This window comes from Schistocerca cancellata, unplaced genomic scaffold, assembly GCF_023864275.1.
Source record: "Schistocerca cancellata isolate TAMUIC-IGC-003103 unplaced genomic scaffold, iqSchCanc2.1 HiC_scaffold_583, whole genome shotgun sequence".
Classification (NCBI taxonomy): domain Eukaryota; kingdom Metazoa; phylum Arthropoda; class Insecta; order Orthoptera; family Acrididae; genus Schistocerca; species Schistocerca cancellata.
This window is the reverse complement of record NW_026046595.1, coordinates 13,535-33,694: the sequence shown is the minus strand read 5'-3', so window position 1 is coordinate 33,694 and position 20,160 is coordinate 13,535. Positions and strand designations below refer to the sequence as shown.

General features: G+C 48.7%; 37 non-coding genes across 37 annotated transcripts; all 37 read left to right on the top strand.

The window, feature by feature from the left end:
• Positions 1-54: 54 nt before the first annotated feature.
• Positions 55-136, top strand: Trnas-cga (transfer RNA serine (anticodon CGA)). The gene has a single exon. It is a non-coding gene; the product is annotated as a tRNA-Ser (tRNA).
• A 571-nt stretch (positions 137-707) lies between these two features.
• Trnas-uga (transfer RNA serine (anticodon UGA)) lies at positions 708-789 on the top strand. Its single transcript has one exon. It is a non-coding gene; the product is annotated as a tRNA-Ser (tRNA).
• A 611-nt stretch (positions 790-1,400) lies between these two features.
• Positions 1,401-1,473, top strand: Trnaf-gaa (transfer RNA phenylalanine (anticodon GAA)). The gene has a single exon. It is a non-coding gene; the product is annotated as a tRNA-Phe (tRNA).
• Positions 1,474-2,012: 539 nt separating this feature from the next.
• Positions 2,013-2,085, top strand: Trnak-uuu (transfer RNA lysine (anticodon UUU)). Its single transcript has one exon. It is a non-coding gene; the product is annotated as a tRNA-Lys (tRNA).
• A 138-nt stretch (positions 2,086-2,223) lies between these two features.
• Positions 2,224-2,305, top strand: Trnas-cga (transfer RNA serine (anticodon CGA)). The gene has a single exon. It is a non-coding gene; the product is annotated as a tRNA-Ser (tRNA).
• Positions 2,306-2,876: 571 nt separating this feature from the next.
• Positions 2,877-2,958, top strand: Trnas-uga (transfer RNA serine (anticodon UGA)). The gene has a single exon. It is a non-coding gene; the product is annotated as a tRNA-Ser (tRNA).
• A 609-nt stretch (positions 2,959-3,567) lies between these two features.
• Positions 3,568-3,640, top strand: Trnaf-gaa (transfer RNA phenylalanine (anticodon GAA)). The gene has a single exon. It is a non-coding gene; the product is annotated as a tRNA-Phe (tRNA).
• A 539-nt stretch (positions 3,641-4,179) lies between these two features.
• On the top strand, positions 4,180-4,252 carry Trnak-uuu (transfer RNA lysine (anticodon UUU)). The gene has a single exon. It is a non-coding gene; the product is annotated as a tRNA-Lys (tRNA).
• A 138-nt stretch (positions 4,253-4,390) lies between these two features.
• On the top strand, positions 4,391-4,472 carry Trnas-cga (transfer RNA serine (anticodon CGA)). Its single transcript has one exon. It is a non-coding gene; the product is annotated as a tRNA-Ser (tRNA).
• A 571-nt stretch (positions 4,473-5,043) lies between these two features.
• On the top strand, positions 5,044-5,125 carry Trnas-uga (transfer RNA serine (anticodon UGA)). The gene has a single exon. It is a non-coding gene; the product is annotated as a tRNA-Ser (tRNA).
• A 611-nt stretch (positions 5,126-5,736) lies between these two features.
• Positions 5,737-5,809, top strand: Trnaf-gaa (transfer RNA phenylalanine (anticodon GAA)). Its single transcript has one exon. It is a non-coding gene; the product is annotated as a tRNA-Phe (tRNA).
• A 539-nt stretch (positions 5,810-6,348) lies between these two features.
• Positions 6,349-6,421, top strand: Trnak-uuu (transfer RNA lysine (anticodon UUU)). Its single transcript has one exon. It is a non-coding gene; the product is annotated as a tRNA-Lys (tRNA).
• A 138-nt stretch (positions 6,422-6,559) lies between these two features.
• Trnas-cga (transfer RNA serine (anticodon CGA)) lies at positions 6,560-6,641 on the top strand. Its single transcript has one exon. It is a non-coding gene; the product is annotated as a tRNA-Ser (tRNA).
• A 571-nt stretch (positions 6,642-7,212) lies between these two features.
• Positions 7,213-7,294, top strand: Trnas-uga (transfer RNA serine (anticodon UGA)). The gene has a single exon. It is a non-coding gene; the product is annotated as a tRNA-Ser (tRNA).
• Positions 7,295-7,907: 613 nt separating this feature from the next.
• Trnaf-gaa (transfer RNA phenylalanine (anticodon GAA)) lies at positions 7,908-7,980 on the top strand. The gene has a single exon. It is a non-coding gene; the product is annotated as a tRNA-Phe (tRNA).
• Positions 7,981-8,519: 539 nt separating this feature from the next.
• Trnak-uuu (transfer RNA lysine (anticodon UUU)) lies at positions 8,520-8,592 on the top strand. The gene has a single exon. It is a non-coding gene; the product is annotated as a tRNA-Lys (tRNA).
• Positions 8,593-8,730: 138 nt separating this feature from the next.
• On the top strand, positions 8,731-8,812 carry Trnas-cga (transfer RNA serine (anticodon CGA)). The gene has a single exon. It is a non-coding gene; the product is annotated as a tRNA-Ser (tRNA).
• Positions 8,813-9,384: 572 nt separating this feature from the next.
• Positions 9,385-9,466, top strand: Trnas-uga (transfer RNA serine (anticodon UGA)). Its single transcript has one exon. It is a non-coding gene; the product is annotated as a tRNA-Ser (tRNA).
• A 613-nt stretch (positions 9,467-10,079) lies between these two features.
• Positions 10,080-10,152, top strand: Trnaf-gaa (transfer RNA phenylalanine (anticodon GAA)). Its single transcript has one exon. It is a non-coding gene; the product is annotated as a tRNA-Phe (tRNA).
• A 539-nt stretch (positions 10,153-10,691) lies between these two features.
• On the top strand, positions 10,692-10,764 carry Trnak-uuu (transfer RNA lysine (anticodon UUU)). Its single transcript has one exon. It is a non-coding gene; the product is annotated as a tRNA-Lys (tRNA).
• Positions 10,765-10,902: 138 nt separating this feature from the next.
• Positions 10,903-10,984, top strand: Trnas-cga (transfer RNA serine (anticodon CGA)). The gene has a single exon. It is a non-coding gene; the product is annotated as a tRNA-Ser (tRNA).
• Positions 10,985-11,556: 572 nt separating this feature from the next.
• On the top strand, positions 11,557-11,638 carry Trnas-uga (transfer RNA serine (anticodon UGA)). The gene has a single exon. It is a non-coding gene; the product is annotated as a tRNA-Ser (tRNA).
• Positions 11,639-12,251: 613 nt separating this feature from the next.
• Trnaf-gaa (transfer RNA phenylalanine (anticodon GAA)) lies at positions 12,252-12,324 on the top strand. The gene has a single exon. It is a non-coding gene; the product is annotated as a tRNA-Phe (tRNA).
• Positions 12,325-12,863: 539 nt separating this feature from the next.
• On the top strand, positions 12,864-12,936 carry Trnak-uuu (transfer RNA lysine (anticodon UUU)). Its single transcript has one exon. It is a non-coding gene; the product is annotated as a tRNA-Lys (tRNA).
• A 138-nt stretch (positions 12,937-13,074) lies between these two features.
• Trnas-cga (transfer RNA serine (anticodon CGA)) lies at positions 13,075-13,156 on the top strand. The gene has a single exon. It is a non-coding gene; the product is annotated as a tRNA-Ser (tRNA).
• Positions 13,157-13,727: 571 nt separating this feature from the next.
• Positions 13,728-13,809, top strand: Trnas-uga (transfer RNA serine (anticodon UGA)). Its single transcript has one exon. It is a non-coding gene; the product is annotated as a tRNA-Ser (tRNA).
• Positions 13,810-14,420: 611 nt separating this feature from the next.
• On the top strand, positions 14,421-14,493 carry Trnaf-gaa (transfer RNA phenylalanine (anticodon GAA)). The gene has a single exon. It is a non-coding gene; the product is annotated as a tRNA-Phe (tRNA).
• A 539-nt stretch (positions 14,494-15,032) lies between these two features.
• On the top strand, positions 15,033-15,105 carry Trnak-uuu (transfer RNA lysine (anticodon UUU)). The gene has a single exon. It is a non-coding gene; the product is annotated as a tRNA-Lys (tRNA).
• Positions 15,106-15,243: 138 nt separating this feature from the next.
• On the top strand, positions 15,244-15,325 carry Trnas-cga (transfer RNA serine (anticodon CGA)). Its single transcript has one exon. It is a non-coding gene; the product is annotated as a tRNA-Ser (tRNA).
• Positions 15,326-15,897: 572 nt separating this feature from the next.
• Positions 15,898-15,979, top strand: Trnas-uga (transfer RNA serine (anticodon UGA)). The gene has a single exon. It is a non-coding gene; the product is annotated as a tRNA-Ser (tRNA).
• Positions 15,980-16,592: 613 nt separating this feature from the next.
• Trnaf-gaa (transfer RNA phenylalanine (anticodon GAA)) lies at positions 16,593-16,665 on the top strand. The gene has a single exon. It is a non-coding gene; the product is annotated as a tRNA-Phe (tRNA).
• Positions 16,666-17,204: 539 nt separating this feature from the next.
• Positions 17,205-17,277, top strand: Trnak-uuu (transfer RNA lysine (anticodon UUU)). The gene has a single exon. It is a non-coding gene; the product is annotated as a tRNA-Lys (tRNA).
• Positions 17,278-17,415: 138 nt separating this feature from the next.
• Positions 17,416-17,497, top strand: Trnas-cga (transfer RNA serine (anticodon CGA)). The gene has a single exon. It is a non-coding gene; the product is annotated as a tRNA-Ser (tRNA).
• Positions 17,498-18,070: 573 nt separating this feature from the next.
• Positions 18,071-18,152, top strand: Trnas-uga (transfer RNA serine (anticodon UGA)). The gene has a single exon. It is a non-coding gene; the product is annotated as a tRNA-Ser (tRNA).
• Positions 18,153-18,765: 613 nt separating this feature from the next.
• On the top strand, positions 18,766-18,838 carry Trnaf-gaa (transfer RNA phenylalanine (anticodon GAA)). The gene has a single exon. It is a non-coding gene; the product is annotated as a tRNA-Phe (tRNA).
• Positions 18,839-19,377: 539 nt separating this feature from the next.
• On the top strand, positions 19,378-19,450 carry Trnak-uuu (transfer RNA lysine (anticodon UUU)). The gene has a single exon. It is a non-coding gene; the product is annotated as a tRNA-Lys (tRNA).
• Positions 19,451-19,588: 138 nt separating this feature from the next.
• Positions 19,589-19,670, top strand: Trnas-cga (transfer RNA serine (anticodon CGA)). Its single transcript has one exon. It is a non-coding gene; the product is annotated as a tRNA-Ser (tRNA).
• Positions 19,671-20,160: the final 490 nt, after the last annotated feature.

Genomic DNA, 20,160 nt, shown 5'->3' with positions numbered 1-20,160 from the left:
CACAGTGTTTTAAACGGTAGCAGTTGCATGTGTCGAGAGAACACCGCGCTAACGGCAGTCGTGGCCGAATGGTTAAGGCGTCTGACTCGAAATCAGATTCCCTCTGGGAGCGTAGGTTCGAATCCTACCGGCTGCGTGCGATTTTGCGTAAAGAGGAGCAAACGTTTTCGCACACATGTGACATGCGTGGGCGAATGCGGGTGCAACCAGTGATGCCATTCTCAACAAGACGAAAATTTCCGTTTTAAGAATACTGAGTTTTCGCGACGACAGCTACTTACTGTGCCTTTCGGTTCACCTCGCACTGACGCTGGGACTGCAGAAAGCCGTCGCTGAGATGGTGAGTACACAGATGTGCTCGAAAGTGTTGGACAGAGCGGACATTTCATTTTCTTTTTATGAATCGCAATTTCAATCATTCGAGTGCGGCAAAAGCAGTGGTGCAGCGTTTTTTTTTCTTTTCTTAAGATCTCGCAGCTGCTTGGAGGTATGTCCATCGTTTTAAGACGACAGAAAACTAGCGTCAGCGGTGCGTCAGTGGGAAGTCGGTGAAGTCGCCATTGGAGCCATAAGTCAGTGGGAAATTAGTACACTTTCGTAACGGCTAATGGAAACCCTACAGCAAAGAGTGAGGCCACGCCGTTTTCTGCCATCAGATTGCTTCTAAAGATGGCGGCTTCACTTGTCGGGAGTCGCTTCCGCCACCGGCAGTCGTGGCCGAGTGGTTAAGGCGTCTGACTTGAAATCAGATTCCCTCTGGGAGCGTAGGTTCGAGTCCTGCCGACTGCGAAAATTTTCTCGCTCTCAAAAGGCGGACGTTGAGCTGCATCCTAGCAGTTGCGTCACTACTAAACATGTGGGTCACCAGCAATGTGCAGTGTTATTTGATCGAGGGCGCAGCGTTACAGTCGCCCCCAGAAGCCGCAGCTCATCTCCTAGTCTCACAGCCGTCCACCAGGTGTTAGTACAAGTGTCGCCTCACTGGGCAGTGCAGATGTGTCCATTTTAGCTTGCAGACGATGACGTGTAGCAATTTATGAGCTAACGCAAGTCGAATGTTTTACCGTGTGTATCTGCTAGATACTGCCTCTCATATGGTGGAGAGGCTCACTCCTTCTTGTGTCTCGTTCTCTGCACACGAGTTGCCCCTGGCATCGATATAGCACGTGTTTTCTAGCGTCAGCGTGGCGTCACGTCAAGTCAGCGAATTCAATATCACACGAATCGAGTCGACATGTTTGCTTGTTACGATGACGGAAGCTGAAGAAATGTGTGTGGAACTTCACTGCATCGGCTGCTCGCCCTTCAGCGTCCCTATGTCTTATCAGACGAAGGTGACTGTGAAATTGGCAACGAGGCACAAATTAACGAACACATGCAAATGGCAACCTTCGACGTCAGCCGAAATAGCTCAGTTGGGAGAGCGTTAGACTGAAGATCTAAAGGTCCCTGGTTCGATCCCGGGTTTCGGCAGGTATTCGTTTTCATGCGACGCCAATGGAATTACTCTGCGTTTGTGATAATGCAACTACCGCTGACAACAAAACTGACCCTCTCCTGTAGCTGTTCTGGTTGTCTATTGCATGCCATAAGAGGAACTTACTAGACAACTAACTCCCTTAGAAGCAAAAGAATTAAAAATATCCTACCGACTGCATTCCCTTTTCTGTGTCAGGTGGTGAAGAACATCTTCAACGGAACCGTGAAATGAGCGAAAGCGTGGGAAACATTGCATTCGAAATGCTTGTGAATTTTCCAATTGCCCAGTGAGTGTCGACAAAACACGTAAATTCTCTGCTCCAACGTATGAGACGTAACAACTGGTACAATTTGTTGTTGCATCGTGTGTCAGCAGTCTTCGATAGTGTGTTACGGGCTTAGCGCGATAAGTTTGTAGACAGCATTTGGGCGACGTTTTATTAGTAACGGCCCCATGCAGCGATTGAACAACAGTAAAGGACATGAGTCAATGTATAGTTGTGCATCGTGGGAGGTTTTGCAGCCTTGTGTGAGCCCGGATAGCTCAGTCGGTAGAGCATTAGGCTTTTAACCTAAGGGTCCAGGGTTCAAGTCCCTGTCCGGGCGGAAATTTTAATACTTTGGTAGCGATTCGTCTGGTAGCGGTGGAAACGCTACGGAAAATAATGCAGCTACGCCGTTTTCTGACACCACAGTGTTTTAAACGGTAGCAGTTGCATGTGTCGAGAGAACACCGCGCTAACGGCAGTCGTGGCCGAGTGGTTAAGGCGTCTGACTCGAAATCAGATTCCCTCTGGGAGCGTAGGTTCGAATCCTACCGGCTGCGTGCGATTTTGCGTAAAGAGGAGCAAACGTTTTCGCACACATGTGACATGCGTGGGCGAATGCGGGTGCAACCAGTGATGCCATTCTCAACAAGACGAAAATTTCCGTTTTAAGAATACTGAGTTTTCGCGACGACAGCTACTTACTGTGCCTTTCGGTTCACCTCGCACTGACGCTGGGACTGCAGAAAGCCGTCGCTGAGATGGTGAGTACACAGATGTGCTCGAAAGTGTTGGACAGAGCGGACATTTCATTTTCTTTTTATGAATCGCAATTTCAATCATTCGAGTGCGGCAAAAGCAGTGGTGCAGCGTTTTTTTTTCTTTTCTTAAGATCTCGCAGCTGCTTGGAGGTATGTCCATCGTTTTAAGACGACAGAAAACTAGCGTCAGCGGTGCGTCAGTGGGAAGTCGGTGAAGTCGCCATTGGAGCCATAAGTCAGTGGGAAATTAGTACACTTTCGTAACGGCTAATGGAAACCCTACAGCAAAGAGTGAGGCCACGCCGTTTTCTGCCATCAGATTGCTTCTAAAGATGGCGGCTTCACTTGTCGGGAGTCGCTTCCGCCACCGGCAGTCGTGGCCGAGTGGTTAAGGCGTCTGACTTGAAATCAGATTCCCTCTGGGAGCGTAGGTTCGAGTCCTGCCGACTGCGAAAATTTTCTCGCTCTCAAAAGGCGGACGTTGAGCTGCATCCTAGCAGTTGCGTCACTACTAAACATGTGGGTCACCAGCAATGTGCAGTGTTATTTGATCGAGGGCGCAGCGTTACAGTCGCCCCCAGAAGCCGCAGCTCATCTCCTAGTCTCACAGCCGTCCACCAGGTGTTAGTACAAGTGTCGCCTCACTGGGCAGTGCAGATGTGTCCATTTTAGCTTGCAGACGATGACGTGTAGCAATTTATGAGCTAACGCAAGTCGAATGTTTTACCGTGTGTATCTGCTAGATACTGCCTCTCATATGGTGGAGAGGCTCACTCCTTCTTGTGTCTCGTTCTCTGCACACGAGTTGCCCCTGGCATCGATATAGCACGTGTTTTCTAGCGTCAGCGTGGCGTCACGTCAAGTCAGCGAATTCAATATCACACGAATCGAGTCGACATGTTTGCTTGTTACGATGACGGAAGCTGAAGAAATGTGTGTGGAACTTCACTGCATCGGCTGCTCGCCCTTCAGCGTCCCTATGTCTTATCAGACGAAGGTGACTGAAATTGGCAACGAGGCACAAATTAACGAACACATGCAAATGGCAACCTTCGACGTCAGCCGAAATAGCTCAGTTGGGAGAGCGTTAGACTGAAGATCTAAAGGTCCCTGGTTCGATCCCGGGTTTCGGCAGGTATTCGTTTTCATGCGACGCCAATGGAATTACTCTGCGTTTGTGATAATGCAACTACCGCTGACAACAAAACTGACCCTCTCCTGTAGCTGTTCTGGTTGTCTATTGCATGCCATAAGAGGAACTTACTAGACAACTAACTCCCTTAGAAGCAAAAGAATTAAAAATATCCTACCGACTGCATTCCCTTTTCTGTGTCAGGTGGTGAAGAACATCTTCAACGGAACCGTGAAATGAGCGAAAGCGTGGGAAACATTGCATTCGAAATGCTTGTGAATTTTCCAATTGCCCAGTGAGTGTCGACAAAACACGTAAATTCTCTGCTCCAACGTATGAGACGTAACAACTGGTACAATTTGTTGTTGCATCGTGTGTCAGCAGTCTTCGATAGTGTGTTACGGGCTTAGCGCGATAAGTTTGTAGACAGCATTTGGGCGACGTTTTATTAGTAACGGCCCCATGCAGCGATTGAACAACAGTAAAGGACATGAGTCAATGTATAGTTGTGCATCGTGGGAGGTTTTGCAGCCTTGTGTGAGCCCGGATAGCTCAGTCGGTAGAGCATTAGGCTTTTAACCTAAGGGTCCAGGGTTCAAGTCCCTGTCCGGGCGGAAATTTTAATACTTTGGTAGCGATTCGTCTGGTAGCGGTGGAAACGCTACGGAAAATAATGCAGCTACGCCGTTTTCTGACACCACAGTGTTTTAAACGGTAGCAGTTGCATGTGTCGAGAGAACACCGCGCTAACGGCAGTCGTGGCCGAATGGTTAAGGCGTCTGACTCGAAATCAGATTCCCTCTGGGAGCGTAGGTTCGAATCCTACCGGCTGCGTGCGATTTTGCGTAAAGAGGAGCAAACGTTTTCGCACACATGTGACATGCGTGGGCGAATGCGGGTGCAACCAGTGATGCCATTCTCAACAAGACGAAAATTTCCGTTTTAAGAATACTGAGTTTTCGCGACGACAGCTACTTACTGTGCCTTTCGGTTCACCTCGCACTGACGCTGGGACTGCAGAAAGCCGTCGCTGAGATGGTGAGTACACAGATGTGCTCGAAAGTGTTGGACAGAGCGGACATTTCATTTTCTTTTTATGAATCGCAATTTCAATCATTCGAGTGCGGCAAAAGCAGTGGTGCAGCGTTTTTTTTTCTTTTCTTAAGATCTCGCAGCTGCTTGGAGGTATGTCCATCGTTTTAAGACGACAGAAAACTAGCGTCAGCGGTGCGTCAGTGGGAAGTCGGTGAAGTCGCCATTGGAGCCATAAGTCAGTGGGAAATTAGTACACTTTCGTAACGGCTAATGGAAACCCTACAGCAAAGAGTGAGGCCACGCCGTTTTCTGCCATCAGATTGCTTCTAAAGATGGCGGCTTCACTTGTCGGGAGTCGCTTCCGCCACCGGCAGTCGTGGCCGAGTGGTTAAGGCGTCTGACTTGAAATCAGATTCCCTCTGGGAGCGTAGGTTCGAGTCCTGCCGACTGCGAAAATTTTCTCGCTCTCAAAAGGCGGACGTTGAGCTGCATCCTAGCAGTTGCGTCACTACTAAACATGTGGGTCACCAGCAATGTGCAGTGTTATTTGATCGAGGGCGCAGCGTTACAGTCGCCCCCAGAAGCCGCAGCTCATCTCCTAGTCTCACAGCCGTCCACCAGGTGTTAGTACAAGTGTCGCCTCACTAGGCAGTGCAGATGTGTCCATTTTAGCTTGCAGACGATGACGTGTAGCAATTTATGAGCTAACGCAAGTCGAATGTTTTACCGTGTGTATCTGCTAGATACTGCCTCTCATATGGTGGAGAGGCTCACTCCTTCTTGTGTCTCGTTCTCTGCACACGAGTTGCCCCTGGCATCGATATAGCACGTGTTTTCTAGCGTCAGCGTGGCGTCATGTCAAGTCAGCGAATTCAATATCACACGAATCGAGTCGACATGTTTGCTTGTTACGATGACGGAAGCTGAAGAAATGTGTGTGGAACTTCACTGCATCGGCTGCTCGCCCTTCAGCGTCCCTATGTCTTATCAGACGAAGGTGACTGTGAAATTGGCAACGAGGCACAAATTAACGAACACATGCAAATGGCAACCTTCGACGTCAGCCGAAATAGCTCAGTTGGGAGAGCGTTAGACTGAAGATCTAAAGGTCCCTGGTTCGATCCCGGGTTTCGGCAGGTATTCGTTTTCATGCGACGCCAATGGAATTACTCTGCGTTTGTGATAATGCAACTACCGCTGACAACAAAACTGACCCTCTCCTGTAGCTGTTCTGGTTGTCTATTGCATGCCATAAGAGGAACTTACTAGACAACTAACTCCCTTAGAAGCAAAAGAATTAAAAATATCCTACCGACTGCATTCCCTTTTCTGTGTCAGGTGGTGAAGAACATCTTCAACGGAACCGTGAAATGAGCGAAAGCGTGGGAAACATTGCATTCGAAATGCTTGTGAATTTTCCAATTGCCCAGTGAGTGTCGACAAAACACGTAAATTCTCTGCTCCAACGTATGAGACGTAACAACTGGTACAATTTGTTGTTGCATCGTGTGTCAGCAGTCTTCGATAGTGTGTTACGGGCTTAGCGCGATAAGTTTGTAGACAGCATTTGGGCGACGTTTTATTAGTAACGGCCCCATGCAGCGATTGAACAACAGTAAAGGACATGAGTCAATGTATAGTTGTGCATCGTGGGAGGTTTTGCAGCCTTGTGTGAGCCCGGATAGCTCAGTCGGTAGAGCATTAGGCTTTTAACCTAAGGGTCCAGGGTTCAAGTCCCTGTCCGGGCGGAAATTTTAATACTTTGGTAGCGTTTCGTCTGGTAGCGGTGGAAACGCTACGGAAAATAATGCAGCTACGCCGTTTTCTGACACCACAGTGTTTTAAACGGTAGCAGTTGCATGTGTCGAGAGAACACCGCGCTAACGGCAGTCGTGGCCGAATGGTTAAGGCGTCTGACTCGAAATCAGATTCCCTCTGGGAGCGTAGGTTCGAATCCTACCGGCTGCGTGCGATTTTGCGTAAAGAGGAGCAAACGTTTTCGCACACATGTGACATGCGTGGGCGAATGCGGGTGCAACCAGTGATGCCATTCTCAACAAGACGAAAATTTCCGTTTTAAGAATACTGAGTTTTCGCGACGACAGCTACTTACTGTGCCTTTCGGTTCACCTCGCACTGACGCTGGGACTGCAGAAAGCCGTCGCTGAGATGGTGAGTACACAGATGTGCTCGAAAGTGTTGGACAGAGCGGACATTTCATTTTCTTTTTATGAATCGCAATTTCAATCATTCGAGTGCGGCAAAAGCAGTGGTGCAGCGTTTTTTTTTCTTTTCTTAAGATCTCGCAGCTGCTTGGAGGTATGTCCATCGTTTTAAGACGACAGAAAACTAGCGTCAGCGGTGCGTCAGTGGGAAGTCGGTGAAGTCGCCATTGGAGCCATAAGTCAGTGGGAAATTAGTACACTTTCGTAACGGCTAATGGAAACCCTACAGCAAAGAGTGAGGCCACGCCGTTTTCTGCCATCAGATTGCTTCTAAAGATGGCGGCTTCACTTGTCGGGAGTCGCTTCCGCCACCGGCAGTCGTGGCCGAGTGGTTAAGGCGTCTGACTTGAAATCAGATTCCCTCTGGGAGCGTAGGTTCGAGTCCTGCCGACTGCGAAAATTTTCTCGCTCTCAAAAGGCGGACGTTGCTAGGATGCACCTAGCAGTTGCGTCACTACTAAACACGTGGGTCACCAGCAATGTGCAGTGTTATTTGATCGAGGGCGCAGCGTTACAGTCGCCCCCAGAAGCCGCAGCTCATCTCCTAGTCTCACAGCCGTCCACCAGGTGTTAGTACAAGTGTCGCCTCACTGGGCAGTGCAGATGTGTCCATTTTAGCTTGCAGACGATGACGTGTAGCAATTTATGAGCTAACGCAAGTCGAATGTTTTACCGTGTGTATCTGCTAGATACTGCCTCTCATATGGTGGAGAGGCTCACTCCTTCTTGTGTCTCGTTCTCTGCACACGAGTTGCCCCTGGCATCGATATAGCACGTGTTTTCTAGCGTCAGCGTGGCGTCACGTCAAGTCAGCGAATTCAATATCACACGAATCGAGTCGACATGTTTGCTTGTTACGATGACGGAAGCTGAAGAAATGTGTGTGGAACTTCACTGCATCGGCTGCTCGCCCTTCAGCGTCCCTATGTCTTATCAGACGAAGGTGACTGTGAAATTGGCAACGAGGCACAAATTAACGAACACATGCAAATGGCAACCTTCGACGTCAGCCGAAATAGCTCAGTTGGGAGAGCGTTAGACTGAAGATCTAAAGGTCCCTGGTTCGATCCCGGGTTTCGGCAGGTATTCGTTTTCATGCGACGCCAATGGAATTACTCTGCGTTTGTGATAATGCAACTACCGCTGACAACAAAACTGACCCTCTCCTGTAGCTGTTCTGGTTGTCTATTGCATGCCATAAGAGGAACTTACTAGACAACTAACTCCCTTAGAAGCAAAAGAATTAAAAATATCCTACCGACTGCATTCCCTTTTCTGTGTCAGGTGGTGAAGAACATCTTCAACGGAACCGTGAAATGAGCGAAAGCGTAGGAAACATTGCATTCGAAATGCTTGTGAATTTTCCAATTGCCCAGTGAGTGTCGACAAAACACGTAAATTCTCTGCTCCAACGTATGAGACGTAACAACTGGTACAATTTGTTGTTGCATCGTGTGTCAGCAGTCTTCGATAGTGTGTTACGGGCTTAGCGCGATAAGTTTGTAGACAGCATTTGGGCGACGTTTTATTAGTAACGGCCCCATGCAGCGATTGAACAACAGTAAAGGACATGAGTCAATGTATAGTTGTGCATCGTGGGAGGTTTTGCAGCCTTGTGTGAGCCCGGATAGCTCAGTCGGTAGAGCATTAGGCTTTTAACCTAAGGGTCCAGGGTTCAAGTCCCTGTCCGGGCGGAAATTTTAATACTTTGGTAGCGATTCGTCTGGTAGCGGTGGAAACGCTACGGAAAATAATGCAGCTACGCCGTTTTCTGACACCACAGTGTTTTAAACGGTAGCAGTTGCATGTGTCGAGAGAACACCGCGCTAACGGTAGTCGTGGCCGAATGGTTAAGGCGTCTGACTCGAAATCAGATTCCCTCTGGGAGCGTAGGTTCGAATCCTACCGGCTGCGTGCGATTTTGCGTAAAGAGGAGCAAACGTTTTCGCACACATGTGACATGCGTGGGCGAATGCGGGTGCAACCAGTGATGCCATTCTCAACAAGACGAAAATTTCCGTTTTAAGAATACTGAGTTTTCGCGACGACAGCTACTTACTGTGCCTTTCGGTTCACCTCGCACTGACGCTGGGACTGCAGAAAGCCGTCGCTGAGATGGTGAGTACACAGATGTGCTCGAAAGTGTTGGACAGAGCGGACATTTCATTTTCTTTTTATGAATCGCAATTTCAATCATTCGAGTGCGGCAAAAGCAGTGGTGCAGCGTTTTTTTTTTCTTTTCTTAAGATCTCGCAGCTGCTTGGAGGTATGTCCATCGTTTTAAGACGACAGAAAACTAGCGTCAGCGGTGCGTCAGTGGGAAGTCGGTGAAGTCGCCATTGGAGCCATAAGTCAGTGGGAAATTAGTACACTTTCGTAACGGCTAATGGAAACCCTACAGCAAAGAGTGAGGCCACGCCGTTTTCTGCCATCAGATTGCTTCTAAAGATGGCGGCTTCACTTGTCGGGAGTCGCTTCCGCCACCGGCAGTCGTGGCCGAGTGGTTAAGGCGTCTGACTTGAAATCAGATTCCCTCTGGGAGCGTAGGTTCGAGTCCTGCCGACTGCGAAAATTTTCTCGCTCTCAAAAGGCGGACGTTGCTAGGATGCACCTAGCAGTTGCGTCACTACTAAACACGTGGGTCACCAGCAATGTGCAGTGTTATTTGATCGAGGGCGCAGCGTTACAGTCGCCCCCAGAAGCCGCAGCTCATCTCCTAGTCTCACAGCCGTCCACCAGGTGTTAGTACAAGTGTCGCCTCACTGGGCAGTGCAGATGTGTCCATTTTAGCTTGCAGACGATGACGTGTAGCAATTTATGAGCTAACGCAAGTCGAATGTTTTACCGTGTGTATCTGCTAGATACTGCCTCTCATATGGTGGAGAGGCTCACTCCTTCTTGTGTCTCGTTCTCTGCACACGAGTTGCCCCTGGCATCGATATAGCACGTGTTTTCTAGCGTCAGCGTGGCGTCACGTCAAGTCAGCGAATTCAATATCACACGAATCGAGTCGACATGTTTGCTTGTTACGATGACGGAAGCTGAAGAAATGTGTGTGGAACTTCACTGCATCGGCTGCTCGCCCTTCAGCGTCCCTATGTCTTATCAGACGAAGGTGACTGTGAAATTGGCAACGAGGCACAAATTAACGAACACATGCAAATGGCAACCTTCGACGTCAGCCGAAATAGCTCAGTTGGGAGAGCGTTAGACTGAAGATCTAAAGGTCCCTGGTTCGATCCCGGGTTTCGGCAGGTATTCGTTTTCATGCGACGCCAATGGAATTACTCTGCGTTTGTGATAATGCAACTACCGCTGACAACAAAACTGACCCTCTCCTGTAGCTGTTCTGGTTGTCTATTGCATGCCATAAGAGGAACTTACTAGACAACTAACTCCCTTAGAAGCAAAAGAATTAAAAATATCCTACCGACTGCATTCCCTTTTCTGTGTCAGGTGGTGAAGAACATCTTCAACGGAACCGTGAAATGAGCGAAAGCGTGGGAAACATTGCATTCGAAATGCTTGTGAATTTTCCAATTGCCCAGTGAGTGTCGACAAAACACGTAAATTCTCTGCTCCAACGTATGAGACGTAACAACTGGTACAATTTGTTGTTGCATCGTGTGTCAGCAGTCTTCGATAGTGTGTTACGGGCTTAGCGCGATAAGTTTGTAGACAGCATTTGGGCGACGTTTTATTAGTAACGGCCCCATGCAGCGATTGAACAACAGTAAAGGACATGAGTCAATGTATAGTTGTGCATCGTGGGAGGTTTTGCAGCCTTGTGTGAGCCCGGATAGCTCAGTCGGTAGAGCATTAGGCTTTTAACCTAAGGGTCCAGGGTTCAAGTCCCTGTCCGGGCGGAAATTTTAATACTTTGGTAGCGATTCGTCTGGTAGCGGTGGAAACGCTACGGAAAATAATGCAGCTACGCCGTTTTCTGACACCACAGTGTTTTAAACGGTAGCAGTTGCATGTGTCGAGAGAACACCGCGCTAACGGCAGTCGTGGCCGAGTGGTTAAGGCGTCTGACTCGAAATCAGATTCCCTCTGGGAGCGTAGGTTCGAATCCTACCGGCTGCGTGCGATTTTGCGTAAAGAGGAGCAAACGTTTTCGCACACATGTGACATGCGTGGGCGAATGCGGGTGCAACCAGTGATGCCATTCTCAACAAGACGAAAATTTCCGTTTTAAGAATACTGAGTTTTCGCGACGACAGCTACTTACTGTGCCTTTCGGTTCACCTCGCACTGACGCTGGGACTGCAGAAAGCCGTCGCTGAGATGGTGAGTACACAGATGTGCTCGAAAGTGTTGGACAGAGCGGACATTTCATTTTCTTTTTATGAATCGCAATTTCAATCATTCGAGTGCGGCAAAAGCAGTGGTGCAGCGTTTTTTTTTTCTTTTCTTAAGATCTCGCAGCTGCTTGGAGGTATGTCCATCGTTTTAAGACGACAGAAAACTAGCGTCAGCGGTGCGTCAGTGGGAAGTCGGTGAAGTCGCCATTGGAGCCATAAGTCAGTGGGAAATTAGTACACTTTCGTAACGGCTAATGGAAACCCTACAGCAAAGAGTGAGGCCACGCCGTTTTCTGCCATCAGATTGCTTCTAAAGATGGCGGCTTCACTTGTCGGGAGTCGCTTCCGCCACCGGCAGTCGTGGCCGAGTGGTTAAGGCGTCTGACTTGAAATCAGATTCCCTCTGGGAGCGTAGGTTCGAGTCCTGCCGACTGCGAAAATTTTCTCGCTCTCAAAAGGCGGACGTTGCTAGGATGCACCTAGCAGTTGCGTCACTACTAAACACGTGGGTCACCAGCAATGTGCAGTGTTATTTGATCGAGGGCGCAGCGTTACAGTCGCCCCCAGAAGCCGCAGCTCATCTCCTAGTCTCACAGCCGTCCACCAGGTGTTAGTACAAGTGTCGCCTCACTGGGCAGTGCAGATGTGTCCATTTTAGCTTGCAGACGATGACGTGTAGCAATTTATGAGCTAACGCAAGTCGAATGTTTTACCGTGTGTATCTGCTAGATACTGCCTCTCATATGGTGGAGAGGCTCACTCCTTCTTGTGTCTCGTTCTCTGCACACGAGTTGCCCCTGGCATCGATATAGCACGTGTTTTCTAGCGTCAGCGTGGCGTCACGTCAAGTCAGCGAATTCAATATCACACGAATCGAGTCGACATGTTTGCTTGTTACGATGACGGAAGCTGAAGAAATGTGTGTGGAACTTCACTGCATCGGCTGCTCGCCCTTCAGCGTCCCTATGTCTTATCAGACGAAGGTGACTGTGAAATTGGCAACGAGGCACAAATTAACGAACACATGCAAATGGCAACCTTACACGTCAGCCGAAATAGCTCAGTTGGGAGAGCGTTAGACTGAAGATCTAAAGGTCCCTGGTTCGATCCCGGGTTTCGGCAGGTATTCGTTTTCATGCGACGCCAATGGAATTACTCTGCGTTTGTGATAATGCAACTACCGCTGACAACAAAACTGACCCTCTCCTGTAGCTGTTCTGGTTGTCTATTGCATGCCATAAGAGGAACTTACTAGACAACTAACTCCCTTAGAAGCAAAAGAATTAAAAATATCCTACCGACTGCATTCCCTTTTCTGTGTCAGGTGGTGAAGAACATCTTCAACGGAACCGTGAAATGAGCGAAAGCGTGGGAAACATTGCATTCGAAATGCTTGTGAATTTTCCAATTGCCCAGTGAGTGTCGACAAAACACGTAAATTCTCTGCTCCAACGTATGAGACGTAACAACTGGTACAATTTGTTGTTGCATCGTGTGTCAGCAGTCTTCGATAGTGTGTTACGGGCTTAGCGCGATAAGTTTGTAGACAGCATTTGGGCGACGTTTTATTAGTAACGGCCCCATGCAGCGATTGAACAACAGTAAAGGACATGAGTCAATGTATAGTTGTGCATCGTGGGAGGTTTTGCAGCCTTGTGTGAGCCCGGATAGCTCAGTCGGTAGAGCATTAGGCTTTTAACCTAAGGGTCCAGGGTTCAAGTCCCTGTCCGGGCGGAAATTTTAATACTTTGGTAGCGATTCGTCTGGTAGCGGTGGAAACGCTACGGAAAATAATGCAGCTACGCCGTTTTCTGACACCACAGTGTTTTAAACGGTAGCAGTTGCATGTGTCGAGAGAACACCGCGCTAACGGCAGTCGTGGCCGAATGGTTAAGGCGTCTGACTCGAAATCAGATTCCCTCTGGGAGCGTAGGTTCGAATCCTACCGGCTGCGTGCGATTTTGCGTAAAGAGGAGCAAACGTTTTCGCACACATGTGACATGCGTGGGCGAATGCGGGTGCAACCAGTGATGCCATTCTCAACAAGACGAAAATTTCCGTTTTAAGAATACTGAGTTTTCGCGACGACAGCTACTTACTGTGCCTTTCGGTTCACCTCGCACTGACGCTGGGACTGCAGAAAGCCGTCGCTGAGATGGTGAGTACACAGATGTGCTCGAAAGTGTTGGACAGAGCGGACATTTCATTTTCTTTTTATGAATCGCAATTTCAATCATTCGAGTGCGGCAAAAGCAGTGGTGCAGCGTTTTTTTTTCTTTTCTTAAGATCTCGCAGCTGCTTGGAGGTATGTCCATCGTTTTAAGACGACAGAAAACTAGCGTCAGCGGTGCGTCAGTGGGAAGTCGGTGAAGTCGCCATTGGAGCCATAAGTCAGTGGGAAATTAGTACACTTTCGTAACGGCTAATGGAAACCCTACAGCAAAGAGTGAGGCCACGCCGTTTTCTGCCATCAGATTGCTTCTAAAGATGGCGGCTTCACTTGTCGGGAGTCGCTTCCGCCACCGGCAGTCGTGGCCGAGTGGTTAAGGCGTCTGACTTGAAATCAGATTCCCTCTGGGAGCGTAGGTTCGAGTCCTGCCGACTGCGAAAATTTTCTCGCTCTCAAAAGGCGGACGTTGAGCTGCATCCTAGCAGTTGCGTCACTACTAAACATGTGGGTCACCAGCAATGTGCAGTGTTATTTGATCGAGGGCGCAGCGTTACAGTCGCCCCCAGAAGCCGCAGCTCATCTCCTAGTCTCACAGCCGTCCACCAGGTGTTAGTACAAGTGTCGCCTCACTAGGCAGTGCAGATGTGTCCATTTTAGCTTGCAGACGATGACGTGTAGCAATTTATGAGCTAACGCAAGTCGAATGTTTTACCGTGTGTATCTGCTAGATACTGCCTCTCATATGGTGGAGAGGCTCACTCCTTCTTGTGTCTCGTTCTCTGCACACGAGTTGCCCCTGGCATCGATATAGCACGTGTTTTCTAGCGTCAGCGTGGCGTCATGTCAAGTCAGCGAATTCAATATCACACGAATCGAGTCGACATGTTTGCTTGTTACGATGACGGAAGCTGAAGAAATGTGTGTGGAACTTCACTGCATCGGCTGCTCGCCCTTCAGCGTCCCTATGTCTTATCAGACGAAGGTGACTGTGAAATTGGCAACGAGGCACAAATTAACGAACACATGCAAATGGCAACCTTCGACGTCAGCCGAAATAGCTCAGTTGGGAGAGCGTTAGACTGAAGATCTAAAGGTCCCTGGTTCGATCCCGGGTTTCGGCAGGTATTCGTTTTCATGCGACGCCAATGGAATTACTCTGCGTTTGTGATAATGCAACTACCGCTGACAACAAAACTGACCCTCTCCTGTAGCTGTTCTGGTTGTCTATTGCATGCCATAAGAGGAACTTACTAGACAACTAACTCCCTTAGAAGCAAAAGAATTAAAAATATCCTACCGACTGCATTCCCTTTTCTGTGTCAGGTGGTGAAGAACATCTTCAACGGAACCGTGAAATGAGCGAAAGCGTGGGAAACATTGCATTCGAAATGCTTGTGAATTTTCCAATTGCCCAGTGAGTGTCGACAAAACACGTAAATTCTCTGCTCCAACGTATGAGACGTAACAACTGGTACAATTTGTTGTTGCATCGTGTGTCAGCAGTCTTCGATAGTGTGTTACGGGCTTAGCGCGATAAGTTTGTAGACAGCATTTGGGCGACGTTTTATTAGTAACGGCCCCATGCAGCGATTGAACAACAGTAAAGGACATGAGTCAATGTATAGTTGTGCATCGTGGGAGGTTTTGCAGCCTTGTGTGAGCCCGGATAGCTCAGTCGGTAGAGCATTAGGCTTTTAACCTAAGGGTCCAGGGTTCAAGTCCCTGTCCGGGCGGAAATTTTAATACTTTGGTAGCGTTTCGTCTGGTAGCGGTGGAAACGCTACGGAAAATAATGCAGCTACGCCGTTTTCTGACACCACAGTGTTTTAAACGGTAGCAGTTGCATGTGTCGAGAGAACACCGCGCTAACGGCAGTCGTGGCCGAATGGTTAAGGCGTCTGACTCGAAATCAGATTCCCTCTGGGAGCGTAGGTTCGAATCCTACCGGCTGCGTGCGATTTTGCGTAAAGAGGAGCAAACGTTTTCGCACACATGTGACATGCGTGGGCGAATGCGGGTGCAACCAGTGATGCCATTCTCAACAAGACGAAAATTTCCGTTTTAAGAATACTGAGTTTTCGCGACGACAGCTACTTACTGTGCCTTTCGGTTCACCTCGCACTGACGCTGGGACTGCAGAAAGCCGTCGCTGAGATGGTGAGTACACAGATGTGCTCGAAAGTGTTGGACAGAGCGGACATTTCATTTTCTTTTTATGAATCGCAATTTCAATCATTCGAGTGCGGCAAAAGCAGTGGTGCAGCGTTTTTTTTTTCTTTTCTTAAGATCTCGCAGCTGCTTGGAGGTATGTCCATCGTTTTAAGACGACAGAAAACTAGCGTCAGCGGTGCGTCAGTGGGAAGTCGGTGAAGTCGCCATTGGAGCCATAAGTCAGTGGGAAATTAGTACACTTTCGTAACGGCTAATGGAAACCCTACAGCAAAGAGTGAGGCCACGCCGTTTTCTGCCATCAGATTGCTTCTAAAGATGGCGGCTTCACTTGTCGGGAGTCGCTTCCGCCACCGGCAGTCGTGGCCGAGTGGTTAAGGCGTCTGACTTGAAATCAGATTCCCTCTGGGAGCGTAGGTTCGAGTCCTGCCGACTGCGAAAATTTTCTCGCTCTCAAAAGGCGGACGTTGCTAGGATGCACCTAGCAGTTGCGTCACTACTAAACACGTGGGTCACCAGCAATGTGCAGTGTTATTTGATCGAGGGCGCAGCGTTACAGTCGCCCCCAGAAGCCGCAGCTCATCTCCTAGTCTCACAGCCGTCCACCAGGTGTTAGTACAAGTGTCGCCTCACTGGGCAGTGCAGATGTGTCCATTTTAGCTTGCAGACGATGACGTGTAGCAATTTATGAGCTAACGCAAGTCGAATGTTTTACCGTGTGTATCTGCTAGATACTGCCTCTCATATGGTGGAGAGGCTCACTCCTTCTTGTGTCTCGTTCTCTGCACACGAGTTGCCCCTGGCATCGATATAGCACGTGTTTTCTAGCGTCAGCGTGGCGTCACGTCAAGTCAGCGAATTCAATATCACACGAATCGAGTCGACATGTTTGCTTGTTACGATGACGGAAGCTGAAGAAATGTGTGTGGAACTTCACTGCATCGGCTGCTCGCCCTTCAGCGTCCCTATGTCTTATCAGACGAAGGTGACTGTGAAATTGGCAACGAGGCACAAATTAACGAACACATGCAAATGGCAACCTTCGACGTCAGCCGAAATAGCTCAGTTGGGAGAGCGTTAGACTGAAGATCTAAAGGTCCCTGGTTCGATCCCGGGTTTCGGCAGGTATTCGTTTTCATGCGACGCCAATGGAATTACTCTGCGTTTGTGATAATGCAACTACCGCTGACAACAAAACTGACCCTCTCCTGTAGCTGTTCTGGTTGTCTATTGCATGCCATAAGAGGAACTTACTAGACAACTAACTCCCTTAGAAGCAAAAGAATTAAAAATATCCTACCGACTGCATTCCCTTTTCTGTGTCAGGTGGTGAAGAACATCTTCAACGGAACCGTGAAATGAGCGAAAGCGTGGGAAACATTGCATTCGAAATGCTTGTGAATTTTCCAATTGCCCAGTGAGTGTCGACAAAACACGTAAATTCTCTGCTCCAACGTATGAGACGTAACAACTGGTACAATTTGTTGTTGCATCGTGTGTCAGCAGTCTTCGATAGTGTGTTACGGGCTTAGCGCGATAAGTTTGTAGACAGCATTTGGGCGACGTTTTATTAGTAACGGCCCCATGCAGCGATTGAACAACAGTAAAGGACATGAGTCAATGTATAGTTGTGCATCGTGGGAGGTTTTGCAGCCTTGTGTGAGCCCGGATAGCTCAGTCGGTAGAGCATTAGGCTTTTAACCTAAGGGTCCAGGGTTCAAGTCCCTGTCCGGGCGGAAATTTTAATACTTTGGTAGCGATTCGTCTGGTAGCGGTGGAAACGCTACGGAAAATAATGCAGCTACGCCGTTTTCTGACACCACAGTGTTTTAAACGGTAGCAGTTGCATGTGTCGAGAGAACACCGCGCTAACGGCAGTCGTGGCCGAGTGGTTAAGGCGTCTGACTCGAAATCAGATTCCCTCTGGGAGCGTAGGTTCGAATCCTACCGGCTGCGTGCGATTTTGCGTAAAGAGGAGCAAACGTTTTCGCACACATGTGACATGCGTGGGCGAATGCGGGTGCAACCAGTGATGCCATTCTCAACAAGACGAAAATTTCCGTTTTAAGAATACTGAGTTTTCGCGACGACAGCTACTTACTGTGCCTTTCGGTTCACCTCGCACTGACGCTGGGACTGCAGAAAGCCGTCGCTGAGATGGTGAGTACACAGATGTGCTCGAAAGTGTTGGACAGAGCGGACATTTCATTTTCTTTTTATGAATCGCAATTTCAATCATTCGAGTGCGGCAAAAGCAGTGGTGCAGCGTTTTTTTTTTTCTTTTCTTAAGATCTCGCAGCTGCTTGGAGGTATGTCCATCGTTTTAAGACGACAGAAAACTAGCGTCAGCGGTGCGTCAGTGGGAAGTCGGTGAAGTCGCCATTGGAGCCATAAGTCAGTGGGAAATTAGTACACTTTCGTAACGGCTAATGGAAACCCTACAGCAAAGAGTGAGGCCACGCCGTTTTCTGCCATCAGATTGCTTCTAAAGATGGCGGCTTCACTTGTCGGGAGTCGCTTCCGCCACCGGCAGTCGTGGCCGAGTGGTTAAGGCGTCTGACTTGAAATCAGATTCCCTCTGGGAGCGTAGGTTCGAGTCCTGCCGACTGCGAAAATTTTCTCGCTCTCAAAAGGCGGACGTTGCTAGGATGCACCTAGCAGTTGCGTCACTACTAAACACGTGGGTCACCAGCAATGTGCAGTGTTATTTGATCGAGGGCGCAGCGTTACAGTCGCCCCCAGAAGCCGCAGCTCATCTCCTAGTCTCACAGCCGTCCACCAGGTGTTAGTACAAGTGTCGCCTCACTGGGCAGTGCAGATGTGTCCATTTTAGCTTGCAGACGATGACGTGTAGCAATTTATGAGCTAACGCAAGTCGAATGTTTTACCGTGTGTATCTGCTAGATACTGCCTCTCATATGGTGGAGAGGCTCACTCCTTCTTGTGTCTCGTTCTCTGCACACGAGTTGCCCCTGGCATCGATATAGCACGTGTTTTCTAGCGTCAGCGTGGCGTCACGTCAAGTCAGCGAATTCAATATCACACGAATCGAGTCGACATGTTTGCTTGTTACGATGACGGAAGCTGAAGAAATGTGTGTGGAACTTCACTGCATCGGCTGCTCGCCCTTCAGCGTCCCTATGTCTTATCAGACGAAGGTGACTGTGAAATTGGCAACGAGGCACAAATTAACGAACACATGCAAATGGCAACCTTCGACGTCAGCCGAAATAGCTCAGTTGGGAGAGCGTTAGACTGAAGATCTAAAGGTCCCTGGTTCGATCCCGGGTTTCGGCAGGTATTCGTTTTCATGCGACGCCAATGGAATTACTCTGCGTTTGTGATCATGCAACTACCGCTGACAACAAAACTGACCCTCTCCTGTAGCTGTTCTGGTTGTCTATTGCATGCCATAAGAGGAACTTACTAGACAACTAACTCCCTTAGAAGCAAAAGAATTAAAAATATCCTACCGACTGCATTCCCTTTTCTGTGTCAGGTGGTGAAGAACATCTTCAACGGAACCGTGAAATGAGCGAAAGCGTGGGAAACATTGCATTCGAAATGCTTGTGAATTTTCCAATTGCCCAGTGAGTGTCGACAAAACACGTAAATTCTCTGCTCCAACGTATGAGACGTAACAACTGGTACAATTTGTTGTTGCATCGTGTGTCAGCAGTCTTCGATAGTGTGTTACGGGCTTAGCGCGATAAGTTTGTAGACAGCATTTGGGCGACGTTTTATTAGTAACGGCCCCATGCAGCGATTGAACAACAGTAAAGGACATGAGTCAATGTATAGTTGTGCATCGTGGGAGGTTTTGCAGCCTTGTGTGAGCCCGGATAGCTCAGTCGGTAGAGCATTAGGCTTTTAACCTAAGGGTCCAGGGTTCAAGTCCCTGTCCGGGCGGAAATTTTAATACTTTGGTAGCGATTCGTCTGGTAGCGGTGGAAACGCTACGGAAAATAATGCAGCTACGCCGTTTTCTGACACCACAGTGTTTTAAACGGTAGCAGTTGCATGTGTCGAGAGAACACCGCGCTAACGGTAGTCGTGGCCGAGTGGTTAAGGCGTCTGACTCGAAATCAGATTCCCTCTGGGAGCGTAGGTTCGAATCCTACCGGCTGCGTGCGATTTTGCGTAAAGAGGAGCAAACGTTTTCGCACACATGTGACATGCGTGGGCGAATGCGGGTGCAACCAGTGATGCCATTCTCAACAAGACGAAAATTTCCGTTTTAAGAATACTGAGTTTTCGCGACGACAGCTACTTACTGTGCCTTTCGGTTCACCTCGCACTGACGCTGGGACTGCAGAAAGCCGTCGCTGAGATGGTGAGTACACAGATGTGCTCGAAAGTGTTGGACAGAGCGGACATTTCATTTTCTTTTTATGAATCGCAATTTCAATCATTCGAGTGCGGCAAAAGCAGTGGTGCAGCGTTTTTTTTTTCTTTTCTTAAGATCTCGCAGCTGCTTGGAGGTATGTCCATCGTTTTAAGACGACAGAAAACTAGCGTCAGCGGTGCGTCAGTGGGAAGTCGGTGAAGTCGCCATTGGAGCCATAAGTCAGTGGGAAATTAGTACACTTTCGTAACGGCTAATGGAAACCCTACAGCAA